The sequence below is a fragment of the Bombina bombina genome, chromosome 4, assembly GCF_027579735.1.
Source record: "Bombina bombina isolate aBomBom1 chromosome 4, aBomBom1.pri, whole genome shotgun sequence".
In the NCBI taxonomy this organism is placed as follows: domain Eukaryota; kingdom Metazoa; phylum Chordata; class Amphibia; order Anura; family Bombinatoridae; genus Bombina; species Bombina bombina.
Genome location: NC_069502.1, coordinates 222,950,189 through 222,962,511, shown reverse-complemented (window position 1 = coordinate 222,962,511; position 12,323 = coordinate 222,950,189). Strand labels below are relative to the sequence as shown.

At 40.2% G+C, this 12,323-nt stretch overlaps 1 protein-coding gene across 1 annotated transcript in view; it reads left to right on the top strand.

The window, feature by feature from the left end:
- The window catches only part of LOC128657176 (kyphoscoliosis peptidase-like), a 180,424-nt gene that overhangs the window by 128,154 nt on the left and 39,947 nt on the right, over positions 1-12,323 (top strand). The window lies entirely within an intron of this gene.

The following is a 12,323-nucleotide window of genomic DNA, read 5'->3' as shown; positions in this document are numbered from 1 at the left end:
ACTTTTTTTAACTTCTACCTAACACTAACTCTCTCCACCCATCCACCAATTCCCTCTTCCACCCCGAATTCCCACTTACTGAACAGTGATCACAGCAATAGCACTGTGATCAGCACCTAAAAGATTATTTTTTTTCACTAAAAGATTTATTTATTTTTATTAGAGATGTGTATAACTGTTTGGGACACTTTGTAGAAGTGATCTCTCTGTCTCTCTGTCCTCAGATCACACTGAGGAAAGAGAGAGATAGAGGGAAATGCAGAAAGCCTGTAATTCCAGTCATTGGCTGTCACTGCAATCATTTGACTCCAACGATGCTGACTGGCTCCTGGGGGTCTGCCTGTATTGCCAGGCAAGTCCATACGTCAGATCCATGTGTGTAAGTTTTACATGGGGGGCTGGGGGTCCACAGATGTTTGCACTTTTATGCCTACCTAACTTTATTAAAGCACAGTTTTTTTCATGACGGCATGGAACAGCCAAACATAGTTAAGAGGTTAACGACAGCCCATATACCCTGTACGAAGTCTGTCATTTTTACTTGAAGGTACCAATGTCTCCACGATTGAGGTATGTGGCAATAGCGTATCTCAACATTTGCAGCAAGACCCGCACTATTACTGGGTCTACAATTCCTTAAGGACACATTACATACAGGGTATGTCCGTGTCAATAAAGTTTTTTTGTAATCAAATTTTGTCTAAAAGATAAAAAATAATGTGTTATCTGAGGAGCCTTTTTGGGTGCATCCCTCTCCACCAGTTGTGCATAGGAGTCATTATTAATAGTACACATTTTGCACAAAGAGGAATTTGCTGCTAGTTTTGATTTAACTTTAAACACTTAATGAGAATATAGGTCATACCCAAGAACAATACAAGGGGTGCCAAAGTACACTCTGTTGTGAGTATTAGTATATTAAATTGGAAAGTCAGTCCTCTCCACACCAAAAGCCATAGCACTTCATGAAACTGAGCATTCTAAGGTAAGTTGAAATGGCGTTTATAAAATAAACAGAAGATGCCACAAAAGTGTATTATCGTTGAGTTTTGACTTCCAAGAGATGACAATTAACAACTCATAAGTCTAAAGGCACTTGTACTGCACTTCCTGCAAAGGCCGACATCTGCAGGCTTCTTCCCTGGCTGCAGTGTGAGGGTAGGTTCCCAGAATCTCCTTTCTCAGAATCTCCTTTTCTATAACCCACTTGTACTAAATGGTTTAGCTCACCCACTGGAGGCTGCCTGAATTGAGCTAAGATTGGCTTGTTCCTAACAATACAGTTTTGCTCGCAAGCTCCCGCTACATTCTGAGTGTTGGCTATTTTAAAGATGTGATTATTTGCTTAACATTGCTCTACTTAATTACTCAGGGCTACTATTTGATATTATAAGGATACCAATATAACCGACATATGAGCACCAATAAACATATAGAAGTTGACTGCAGTAAATGAAAGCTAGTACAATATTTTTTAGCAGATAAGAGTCACATCTATATGAGAATAGTCCCCCTAGCCGATTGTGGACTGGTGCCCCCACAACATATCTTTTGCTATTCACTAAAAAGGGAAATATAAAGGCTTATAATTGACCTAAGATGTTAGCATTACTAAAGTTCACCGGTTGCTCTTCACATAAGTGACTTGTTGCGAGTTTAGACGTAGATTGTTAAGCATTGACTTGGATATACCTAGTTATTACTAATAATTCATTTATAGCGCTATCCCTCCCAACACTTCTGCCATTTATGTGAGATATAAAACTGCGCATACTCGACTTGAGAACATAGAGTACCCCCATCCACATGCATGATAATTTAACAGTCCCTGTCCTGTAGACCGTAATTTATGTAATGGGGTTATTAGTTTATCAGATAAGACCTTCTTCTATCAGACTTGTCAATATTGTCCCTTTGTCAGATTTGAAGCTATTTCATGTCAGTGGACTAGCCCTCTTGTCTTAACATTATCTCACTTAATTCATCTATGAGTATATCTCTATTTTATTCACATGTGATCGTTCATGCTAAATGTTTAATACTTGAATGTAATACTCTTCTCCTAAAGGGACAGTCAACACCAGAATTTTTGTTGTTTAAAAAGATAGATAATCCCTTTTATTACCCATTCCCCAGTTTTGCAAAACCAACACTGTTATATTAATACACTTTTTACTTCTGTGACTAACCTGTATCTAAGCATCTTCTGACCGCCCCTAATCACATGACTTTTAGTTATTATCTATTGACTTGCATTTTAGCCAATTAGTGCAGTGTCTGCCACTAGCCACAGGCGTGATCACAATGCTATCTATATGGCCTACATGAGCTTGCTCTCCCCTGCTGTGAAAAGTAAATACAATAGAGGCGGCCTTCAAGGGCTTAGAAATTATCATATGTGCCTTCCTAGGTTTGCTTTCAACTAGAATACCAAGAGAACAAAGCAAAATTGTTGATAAAAGTAAAATGGAAAGTTGTTTAAAATTACATGCCCTATTTGAAAAATGAAAGGTTTTTTTTTGGACTTGACTGTCCCTTTAATGATAAGTTTATATTTGTGTTCTCCTCTAGGAATTATATATCATAAGGTTTGATGTCTCATATAAATTGTTTATAGTTGATAATCATATGCCTTCTGGCACTGGTGGTTCAATAGTAACTTCTATCAACCATAGCTATTTATGATAAATGTTCTGTGGTCCAATAGTTATCACTGCAGTAGTTACTTTGCAGCTCATGATGTTTACTAGTTTACATTGCTTACCTCCATTACTTCCCATATATAATCACAGACTCAAGCGTGGCCTCTACAATAACAAGAGGATATATCTGAAAACATTACTTTCTCTGTTCAATGTCATTCTTTATTTTATCAGTACTCCCTGATACTCCCTATATATGTCAGGTGTCATGAGCCCAAAAGTGGTTTTCAGTATGACCATCATGTTTTTTCACCATTAATAACCAAATGGTCCACAAGTGGCCAGCTAAATAGTCAGTCATTTAAGATATTCTTACTGCAAAATTGAGGTTTGAGAAGCCTATCTTTTATCACTCATTGTTGTCACTCTATTGCTTGTATCAATAACTACTGTTCCACTGAATTAATGTCATTACTGTTATATGACAACCAATGTATGTTTTATTTTCTTGCAAAACCTTAATGTCTTTCTCTTGGCATCCAATGTTGAAGATTAGCTTCTTTCCATGAGTGAATGCTGGTAGGAAGGCTCAGGTGTGTGCACAGGACTTAAAAAGTATGGGCTAGAGTACCTTAAGCAAAAATTACCGCTTTCTGGTTTTACAAGTGGATGGTTAAATATTTTAACCAAAGCATCCTAACGTGGCTGAAACTTTTTAACTTGCCCTAAACTTTTAATTGATAGAACAGGGAGTGCTATTAGCAAGCTCAAACCTCTTGTATTACAAGTGGTGAGTTAAGTGTTGCACTCAAGTGCAATCCAAAATAACACTGTCAAATTTACAAAACTAAATTATATGAAGAACTCCACTACTTGCACACCATCAGCTTAAAGCTCGCTCAACACATCATTGGCTTAACTCTTGAGTGATATCCAACATGAATTTTAGTGTTTGCTCCATATAAGTCCATTATGTGGGTCATTAAGACATGCAGATGTTATTGCACCCTAAACTATCACTTAAGCGATAAAAAATAACTTTGGGGGTTGTTTCCGGTAGCAGCCAAGATGGACAACTTACTTTGGGGCTGCGAGAACCAGTGATTAATTTGCTAAATATCAGTTTATGAAGTCACCTTCTACTTTAATCTTTCAAAAAATCTATTGCACTTAAGTGTGAGGAACTATATCAGTACCTTTGGTGGCTTTATTCACAGCTTTCGAGTACTAGAACTGTGAGCCTTTAGCAGCGGTCCTATTGTGCCTGTGGCCTTCACCTAACCCCGCCAGCAGCCACTAAGTGCTGTACGGCAGTCATGTTTTACTTCATAATATTTACTGAAGTCTCAAAATTCCTCAATTCACTAGCAACCTTATCTGCTAATAAACAGCCCTGTCTGCCTGGGACTTTACTACAACACAATGGCTCATACTCCTTACCCAGCAACTGCTGTCAACATGGTTACTAGATTCGAAGGGTGGTGGGTCAACTACCCAGCAGCACTTCTGGAAGCTTGAGTCAGAGTTGCAAAAGATCCTGCTGACTTCTCTGGTGGGGGTGCAAGATGAGAGCTTGCAAAATGAGAAGAGCGCCAAAGTGGTTTGTTATGAGGGACAGTGCAACTTACTGCGATGATGAGATCTAAGTCCCCCAATATGTCTATTAGCAATTGATGGAGCACACCCAATGTCTCTCTCTTATGTGTTTGACATTTTTAAAGTACCCCAGGCTTTGGGGCTCTTTGATGATGAGATGCTGATATTTGAGGAGAAGAGTTGTATGAAATTTGATTGCCGACACCTTCTTTCATATGGTAAAAGTTGGAAGATGCTGGCTAATATACAAGACACTGACATCAAGCTACTTCTCTAAAGTATTTTCCTACTTGTTGAAGGATGCTTGCATATACACCATTTTGTGTGTAACACCATAAAAAGTGGAATTGGACAAAACCTTAGAGTTTCCTAAACAGAGGAATATGAATTATAAATATAGCTGGAGTGAATTCAGATCCTCAGATTTGCAACTTTTCCCTGGACTCCAACACTCTTAATGATATGTGGTTCTGATTTCAGGGAAATAGCACATACAGTTCAGCACATTTACCATAAGGTGCATAATAATAATAACAAATAATAATAAGGTGCATGCTGCGGGTGTCTGCTTACACCCCAATCTCTGCAAGTATTGTCAATAAGCCGCAGCACAGTACTCCATACTTCATAGAAAAAATATCAAAATGTATTATCCAGTTGCCTTAAAAATCACAAAGTTTTGGGATGCTATACCTTGATCATGTTTTTCACCCATATCATACATATTCTACATCATATTCTTTAAATACCCCTCAGTTGGTGCCAAAACACTTTTAAATAAATGAAACCCTTCTTAACCAGGTTGACAATTTTATGTATACATTAACAAAACTACCAGTGCCCCCCTTGTGTTAAGATGTAATTACTCAAAATTAACAAAGAAACATGGATCATTGTTTCTCAACCGTGGTCCTCAAGTACCCCCAACAGGCCAGGTTTTCATTATAGCTGAATTAGTGCACAGGTAAAATAATCTGCTGATGGTTAAGAGCAAGTTAATAACCATGGTGTTACTGCTCAGCTGATTACTTCACCTGTGTACTGGTTTAGCTATATTGAAAACCTGGCCTGGGGGTACTTCAGGACCGCGGTTGAGAAACACTGGTGTCGATCATACAGACACACATTATAAAGTAAAGAAGAAACAGTGTAAAAACACACAGGTAAAAACACTCCCAGGTCGCTCCCCTCTGGATACCGGAATCACACAGATTGTAAAGCTACACTTCGTTCAGAGGACAATACAGTAATTCATAGAGCATCACCGGAGTTTGGCAGTCTGTATTTCCACCTCTAAGGACCTGTATCATGCGTATGCCCGGAATTGATCCTGGGACCACCAGTCACTGAATTCTCTCCCTTCCCGCTTAAACCACCTGGAGGGCTTGGGCTCAATCTGCCTTGCAATGGCTGACTCTCTAGCTCCACCTGCAGGCAGTTACCTAATCAGCATCTCTATAAAAGGTTGCTTCTCAGACCACTGCCTGACCTAACATTATGGTTCTCCCCTGTGTTTTTGCCTCTGAACAGTGTCCTGTAATCTGCTGTTTTGGTGATTATCTGGCTCCTGAACTTGGCAAGTCTCCTGACCATGCTTTTGGAAAATCCTAGGGTTTTTCATATAATTGAACTGATTCCTGGTATCCTGACCCCTGTCCTGGACTTTGCTCTTGTTATATGTATTGGATTCTGTCTGCCAGTGTGGTACCTGACTTCACCCTGTCTGACCTCTCTTCAGTTCCTGTAATCCTGTGTATCCAGTCCTAAGCTCGGTGTGGGCTCTCTCCAGTCCTGTGTCTCCTGTGCTCAGCTCTGCAGATTCCAAGTCCTGTGTTTCCTGTGCTCAGCTCTGTAGATACCAAGTCCTTCGTCTCCTGTGCTTAGCTCTGCAGATTCAACGTGCTGTGTCTCCTGTGCTCAGCTCTGCAGATTCGAAGTCCTGTGTTTCCTGTGCCCAGCTCTGCAGATTCCAAGTATTGGGTCTCCTGGGCTCAGCTCTGCAGTTTCCAAGTCCTATTTCTCTTGTGCTCAGCTTAGCACATTCCTAGTCCTGTGTCTCCTGTGCTCAGCTCTGCAGATTCCAGACCCTGTGTCCATGTTTCTGCTATACAGACTACAAATCCTGTGTCCATTGTACAGCTTCATAGAGTCCAAGTTCTGTGTCTAGCTTTACAGATTCCAAATCCTGTGCCCAGTGTTTAGTTCACAGATTCCAATACCTGTGTCCAGTGTTCAGCTTCACAGATTCCAAGTTCTGTTTTCAGTGTAGCCCTACATAGATTCCAAGTCTTGTGTCCAATGTACAGCTTCACAGATTCCAAGTCATGTGTCCAGTTTACAGATTTACAGATTCCAAGTTCTCTGTCCAGTGTACTGCTTCACAGATTCCAAGTCCAGTGAACAGCTTCACAGATTCCAAGTTGTTTGTCCAGTGTATAGCTCCACAAAATCCAATTCCTGCTTTAGGCTCTACAAAATCCTATTTTTACCTTTGTTAATTAGATAAAATATCATATATATATATATATATATATATATATATATATATGTCAGAAATAGAGAGTGAAACAGCGCTATATGAATATAAACTGGGAAAGTGTACCAATATGTATATTTCACAGAATCTGTGTGGTGATATAGTGTATTATAGGTGTACAAAGAATAGATACCACAGTATAATAATACAATATACAGTATAAATATGTTCAAGACCGAACTACTTCTAATTCCCCCCTCTAGCTCCACTCCAGTTTCTAATTTTTCTATCACTGTTGGCGGCACCACTATCTCCCCATCACCCCAAGTCCACTGCCTCGGAGTCACGCTTGACTCAGATCTGTCCTTCATTCCCCACATCCAACTGCTCTCTTCATCCTGCCGCAACCACCCACGCAATATCTCCAAAATTCGCCCGTTTCTGAGTGCTGAAACTACCAAACAGCTCATCCACTCCTTTGTAATTTCCTGACTTGACTACTGTAACAACTTACTAACTGGCCTCCCTCTCTCCCGCCTCTCTCCCCTCCAATCCGTCCTAAATGCATCTGCCAGACTAATCCACCTCTCTCGATGCTCTGTTTCTGCTGCGCCTCTCTGTGAGTCCCTTCACTGGCTCCCCATTCACAACAGAGTTAAATTCAAAATTCTCACCCTGACCTACAAAGCCCTCACCAATGCTGCCCCACCCTACCTGTCCTCACTCATCAACAAATATACTCCTGCCCGTCCCCTAAGATCCAACAACGACCTGCTTCTTGCGTCCTCTACCATCACCTCCTCTCATTCTGAACTACAGGACTTCTCTCGTGCGGCACCAACCCTCTGGAACGCACTTCCTCGAGATGTCAGACTTGTCCCTAACCTCTCCTCCTTTAAACGTTCCCTAAAGACCTTTCTGTTCAGGGAAGCTTATCACCCGACTTATTAACAAACTAACCAATTAACTAACAGTTGCCCTCTATCTCCTCACTAATATCATTCTCACCTCTGCAGTAGTGATGTCGCGAACCTAAAATTTTCGGTTCGCGAACCGCGGACTCGAACTTCCGGTATTGTTCGCGAACGCGCGAACCGCGCGAACCGCGCGAACCGCCATTGAATTCAATAGGCAGGCGAACTTTAAAACCTACAAGGACTCTTTCTGGCCACAATAGTGATGGAAAAGTTGTTTCAAGGGTACTAACACCTGGACTGTTGCATGCTGGAGGGGGATCCCTGGCAAAACTCCCATGGAAAATTACATAGTTGATGCAGAGTCTGCTTTTAAGCCATAATGGGTCTAAATCAACTAACATTCCCAAAGTGGCTGTCTCAAAACATCCCGGACAGAAGATAGATTGATAGTGATAGATAGGATAGATAGATATACATAGATTGATAGTTAGATAGAATCGATAGAAGAGAAATAGATAGATTTGTTAGATATATAATTACCCTAATAAATTCTAATAATCAAACATGCGTTCTTGGACCCAACTAGCTTGTGTCAATTAGTACTTTTCTTAGCACTTTAATCCCTGTTCCCCCCCCCCTATCGGGGGAGTTCTATATGGCCTGCCAGATTACCCTGAAAAATTATAATAATAAGACATGTGGTCTGCTACCTATTTTAACGAGGTTGTGTTTTAAGTACTACCATTCTTAGCACTTTAATCTCTGTAACTCCCCCTATTTGGTGAGGTCTATACGGCCTGGATGATTACCCATACAAAATATAATAATAAGACATCTGCTCTTGGTCTGCGACCCATGGTAACTATGTTGTGTTAATTAGTAATGTCCTTCGCATTTTAATAGCTGTTACTCATACTCACCCTATCGGTGGAGGTCTATATGGCCTGCATGATTACCCTTACAAAATATAACAACCAAACATATGTTCTGGGACCCATGGTAAGTAGGTTGTGTTATGTAGTACTGTTCTTTGCATTTTCATACCTGTTACAATACCAAATGGTGGCAGGTCTATCTGTCCTTCATGATTAGCTGCACCCAAACCCAAAAAAAAGCAGAGTGGTCTTAGACTAACACCCATGGCTAACTCTGTTGTTTCAATTAGTACTATTCTTAGCACTTTCATCCCTGTTACGGGCGGTCTACATGGCCATCATGATTAGTCGAACAAAATACTACAATCCAACCTTTGCTCAGTCTTCATAGGCCCTTTATTGTCTGTATTTTGATAGTACAGTTCTTATTATTTTTATAGCTGATACAACACCGAATGTTGTCAGCTCTATATGGCCTGCATGATTAGCTGCACCCAATACAAAAATAAATCCAAGCGGTCTTGGATTAACACCCATGGCTAACTCTGTTGTTTCAAGTAGTACTATTCTTAGCACTTTCATCTCATCATCCCTGTTACTTCCAGGACTCTCGGTGGTGGTGGTCTACATGGCCATCATGATTAGCCTAACCAAATACTACAATCCACCCTTGGCTCAGTCTTCCTAAGGCCCTTCATTGGCTGTATTTTGGTAGTACTGTTCTTATTACTACATGGTGGTCTACATGGCCATCATGATTAGCCTAACCAAATACTACAATCCAACCTTGGCTCAGTCTTCCTAAGGCCCTTCATTGGCTGTATTTTGGTAGTACTGTTCTTATTAGTTTAATAGCTGATACGACACCGAATGTTGTCAGCTCTATATGGCCTGCATGAATAGCCGCACCCAAAGCCAAAAAAAAGCCAAGCGGTTTTGCACTAACACCCATGGCTAACTCTGTTGTTTCAAGTTCTACTATTCTTAGCTCTTTCATCTCATCATCCCTGTTACTTCCAGGACTCTCGGTGGTGGTGGTCTACATGGCCATCATGATTAGCCTAACCAAATACTACAATCCAACCTTGGCCCAGTCTTCCTAAGGCCCTTCATTGGCTGTATTTTGGTAGTACTGTTCTTATTAGTTTAATAGCTGATACGACACCGAATGTTGTCAGCTCTATATGGCCTGCATGAATAGCCGCACCCAAAGCCAAAAAAAAGCCAAGCGGTTTTGCACTAACACCCATGGCTAACTCTGTTGTTTCAAGTTCTACTATTCTTAGCTCTTTCATCTCATCATCCCTGTTACTTCCAGGACTCTCGGTGGTGGTGGTCTACATGGCCATCATGATTAGCCTAACCAAATACTACAATCCAACCTTGGCCCAGTCTTCCTAAGGCCCTTCATTAGCTGTATTTTGGTAGTACTGTTCTTATTAGTTTAATAGCTGATACGACACCAAATGTTGTCAGCTCTATATGGCCTGCATGAATAGCCGCACCCAAAGCCAAAAAAACCCCTAGCGGTTTTGCACTAACACCCATGGCTAACTCTGTTGTTTCAAGTTCTACTATTCTTAGCTCTTTCATCTCATCATCCCTGTTACTTCCAGGACTCTCGGTGGTGGTGGTCTACATGGCCATCATGATTAGCCTAACCAAATACTACAATGCAACCTTGGCTCAGTCTTCCTAAGGCCCTTCATTGGCTGTATTTTGGTAGTACTGTCATCCTTTTGAATAAAAGATTACAGTAAAGGCATTGATTTTAGAAACCCACAGATCATTATTTGCAACCCTGAATTTAGAAAAAAAAATTGATTACACACCCGTCACACTTATTTATGCTCAGGCCTTTTTAATACGAGGGTCCCGGAGCCTCAACCGAAACAACAGCATGAAAGAGGAGATATGTCATCCTTTTGAATAAAAGATTACAGGAAAGGCATTGATTTTAGAAACCCACAGATCATTATTTGCAACCGTGAAATTAGACAAAAACATTAATTAGACAGCCGTGACACTTATTTATGCTCAGGCCTTTTTAATACGAGGGTCCCGGAGGCTCAACCGAAACAACAGCATGAAAGAGGAGATATGTCATCCTTTTGAATAAAAGCTTACAGTAAAGGCATTGATTTTAGAAACCCACAGATCATTATTTGCAACCGTGAATTTAGAAAAAAAAATTGATTACACAGCCGTGACACTTATTTATGCTCAGGCCTTTTTAATACGAGGGTCCCGGAGCCTCAACCGAAACAACAGCATGAAAGAGGAGATATGTCATCCTTTTCAATAAAAGATTACAGGAAAGGCATTGATTTTAGAAACCCACAGATCATTATTTGCAACCGTGAAATTAGAAAAAAACATTGATTACACAGCCGTGACAATTATTTATGCTCAGGCCTTTTTAATACGAGGGTCCCGGAGCCTCAACCGAAACAACAGCATGAAAGAGGAGATATGTCATCCTTTTGAATAAAAGATTACAGGAAAGGCATTGATTTTAGAAACCCACAGATCATTATTTGCAACCGTGAAATTAGAAAAAAACATTGATTACACAGCCGTGACACTTATTTATGCTCAGGCCTTTTTAATACGAGGGTCCCGGAGCCTCAACCGAAACAACAGCATGAAAGAGGAGATATGTCATCCTTTTCAATAAAAGATTACAGGAAAGGCATTGATTTTAGAAACCCACAGATCATTATTTGCAACCGTGAAATTAGAAAAAAACATTGATTACACAGCCGTGACACTTATTTATGCTCAGGCCTTTTTAATACGAAAGTCCCGGAGCCTCAACCGAAACAACAGCATGAAAGAGGAGATATGTCATCCTTTTGAATAAAAGATTACAGGAAAGGCATTGATTTTAGAAACCCACAGATCATTATTTGCAACCGTGAAATTAGAAAAAAACATTGATTACACAGCCGTGACACTTATTTATGCTCAGGCCTTTTTAATACGAGGGTCCCGGAGCCTCAACCGAAACAACAGCATGAAAGAGGAGATATGTCATCCTTTTGAATAAAAGATTACAGGAAAGGCATTGATTTTAGAAACCCACAGATCATTATTTGCAACCGTAAAATTAGAAAAAAAAATTGATTACACACCCGTGACACTTATTTATGCTCCGGCCTTTTTAATACGATGGTCCCGGAGCCTCAACCGAAACAACAGCATGAAAGAGGATATATGTCATCCTTTTGAATAAAAGATTACAGGAAAGGCATTGATTTTAGAAACCCACAGATCATTATTTGCAACCGTGAAATTAGAAAAAAAAATTGATTACACACCCGTGACACTTATTTATGCTCCGGCCTTTTTAATACGATGGTCCCGGAGCCTCAACCGAAACAACAGCATGAAAGAGGAGATATGTCATCCTTTTGAATAAAAGATTACAGGAAAGGCATTGATTTTAGAAACCCACAGATCATTATTTGCAACCGTGAAATTAGAAAAAAACATTGATTAGACAGCCGTGACACTTATTTATGCTCAGGCCTTTTTAATACGAGGGTCCCGGAGCCTCAACCGAAACAACAGCATGAAAGAGGAGATATGTCATCCTTTTGAATAAAAGATTACAGGAAAGGCATTGATTTTAGAAACCCACAGATCATTATTTGCAACCGTGAAATTAGAAAAAAACATTGATTACACAGCCGTGACACTTATTTATGCTCAGGCCTTCTTAATACGAGGGTTCCGGAGCCTCAACCGAAACAACAGCATGAAAGAGGAGATATGTCATCCTTTTGAATAAAAGATTACAGGAAAGGCATTGATT